Consider the following 2,905-nt stretch of genomic DNA (forward strand, 5'->3'; position numbering starts at 1 on the left):
AAATTCAATTTAAATTTATTTCGAAAGAAGGCCCGGCATGGTTAGGGTGCTCGACTCGCAATCTGAGGGTCGCGGGTTCGAATCCCCGTCACACCAAACATGCTCGCCCTTTCAGCCGCGGGGGCGTTATAATGTGACGGTCAATCCCACTATTCGTTGGTAAAAAGAGTAGCCCAAGAGTTGGCGATGGGTGGTGATGACTAGTTGCCTTCCCTCTAGTCCTACAGCTAATTTTTTTCAGACCATTTTTTCTAAGAGAAGTCATTAATTAAAGTTGTTACACTGTTTTGTGTAAAGTGTGTTATAGTACCTTTGTAACGAGTGGAACAGGCATGAATTTTACCATTTAACAACTGGTTTACTCTCTAGGTAGCGCCCCCTAGTGGCACCGCAATAAGCCTTACGGACACAGATAGCCTATTGTGTAGCTTTGCGCTTAAAAAGAACCAACCAATCAAATATATCTTTAACTGTGTGTATTCACGTAAGTTTATCTGAATTTTCACTCAGATATTATTCATTTCGACAATAAAGTTAGAAAAAAAGACCTTTACTCTCTAGATAGCGCCCCCTAGTGGCACCGCAGTAAGCCTTACGGACACAGATAACACATTATGTAGCTTTGTACTTAACTACAAACAACAACAACTTTTATATCCCCCCCCCCCCCCAGTCAGTTGCACAGCGGAATGTCTGCGGACTTACAACGCTAAAAACCGGGTTTCGATACTCATGCTGGGCAGAGCACAGATAGCCCATTGTGTAGCTTTGTGTTTAATTACAAACACACTCTAGGTAATGATAAAAAAATAACTTTTTATTTCAGCTTAAGTTTCGCCGTTGTGGCTTTGTCACCGCTAATATTACAATAATATGATATTCGTCGTAAGCGAATGTCTAAATTTTGAAAACGTGTACCAACAGTATCAGTCAGGTAAAACTTATATATGCCTACTTTGATTCTATGTCGAATGCCTTGGGAAAGAGACGAGCACATCTCAAGGAGTGGCTCAGGTATTTATTCATATGAGTTGGGAGTTTTTGCCCTATGAATGTTACTTGGAATAGTTAGTGACGCTTGCAGCGTTTCATTTTGGTATACCATACTTCCAAGACTTCCTTTGAATTATGGTGACGAATCACAATTCCCTTTGTTTTTATTCTTTGCGAACGTGAATTGGGATTTTCTTTGTTTTTTTTTCTTTCTAGCTTGGACGTGTGTAGGAATGCATCTCATCCCGTCTTGTCAGTCAGTCAGTAGACGAATAAAGATTTTGTTTATCTATTTACTTATGTCTGTGTGTGTGTTTTTTCTTTTTCTGTCTGAATTCGATTTATTTTGTATGTAACATTTCCAGAATCAGCATTATTTTGCAGACACATTCGAACTTATCTGTTGGATATCAGTGTACCTAAGTACATTTGTTTGTTTTAGAGAGCGAAGCCACATTGGGCTGTCTGTTTTGTCCACCGCGGGGAATCAAACCCCTGGATTTTGGTGTTGTAAGTTCGTTGACTTATTGCTGTCCCACCGGGGAACATAACTAAATATAACATACTAGTTAAAAAGTAACTTTTTAATGCCGTAATTAAAGGATTTGTCATTGCGGAGGTGATTTTGAGCACGCTTCTTTTTCCGTTTGATTTTCTGGTACTGTAACATCGGTAAGTCGTGGTAATGGAATTGCACTTTCTAAGACAATATAAAACTTAGAGCGGTGAGGAGAAAGCCACGGTTAAAGTACGGGCTAGATTGGATATTGTAACAAGAACTAGCAGTGGTACTTTCATAGACCTAGAGCTTTAGCCAGTAATGGCGAGAGATATATTTTAATTCTAAATCAGTACCATGGGATTGTTGGGTGTCTTGCAGAATTATCCTGTGCACCTATGTCACAACATTCTCCAATGGTCACTTCATGCATGTTGGGGCTTAGGACAGTAAGGAAGGGTCACGGTAGTTCTAAGCACACTGCATAATCCGAGAATTATTGTGGTGGTCACCATGTTACACCGAGATAATGAGTCAAGTCATCAAAAGTTGATAGTGTGAGTCATCTGTAGTCAAGGGGAACGAGCTGGATGTAGTTCGGATTGTTTCATTACACCACATAAGGCAGAGCAGATTTCATCTCTCTATGAAACAGCGAGGTTAGTAGTTAGTCAGTCAGGAACATCCTAGGCCATTGAACAGTACTCAGAGGTAATTGCATTTAGGAGAGACCCTCAACTACTTTTAGAAGTCAAGAGACACGCACATCTTTGTGAATATGACATCCTTGGGCTCAACTTTCAGTGAAACGACTTAACACATAGTAAAACTAGCCATCGATGCCATCATTACGATTTGACATGATGATACCATACTGTGTTATCATATCCCTTCGAGTGTCTGGTTGCTGGACAAGGATTAGGTGCATTGTATTCTTCCAGAAGTCTAGAGACATGCACATCCTTAGAAATATGATGTTTTCTGGCTAAAGTCACAGTCGGATGGCTTGGCACATTGTCAGATATTCCGTCACTGCCATTGTGGTGGTGTAGCATGTGATACTACACATCATCATCACATTCCACCATGTACTGAACTGCATGAAGAGATGCACATCCTTAGAAATATGATGTTTTCTGGCTAAAGTCACAGTCGGATGGCTTGGCACATTGTCAGATATTCCGTCACTGCCATTGTGGTGGTGTAGCATGTGATACTACACATCATCATCACATTCCACCATGTCCTCAACTGCATGACACAGTTATGTAGCATCATCTGGCCACGAATTAGTAGAGAAGCTGGTAGCAGGCTCCTGCCATCATCACAGTGTATAATTAAAGAGGTAAGGTAAAAAAGGCAAACCCACCAGTTTAAGGGGATAAAAAAATGATTTGGACTGTTTCCTCAGAT

Source organism: Limulus polyphemus, unplaced genomic scaffold, assembly GCF_000517525.1.
Source record: "Limulus polyphemus unplaced genomic scaffold, Limulus_polyphemus-2.1.2 Scaffold1970, whole genome shotgun sequence".
NCBI lineage: Eukaryota > Metazoa > Arthropoda > Merostomata > Xiphosura > Limulidae > Limulus > Limulus polyphemus.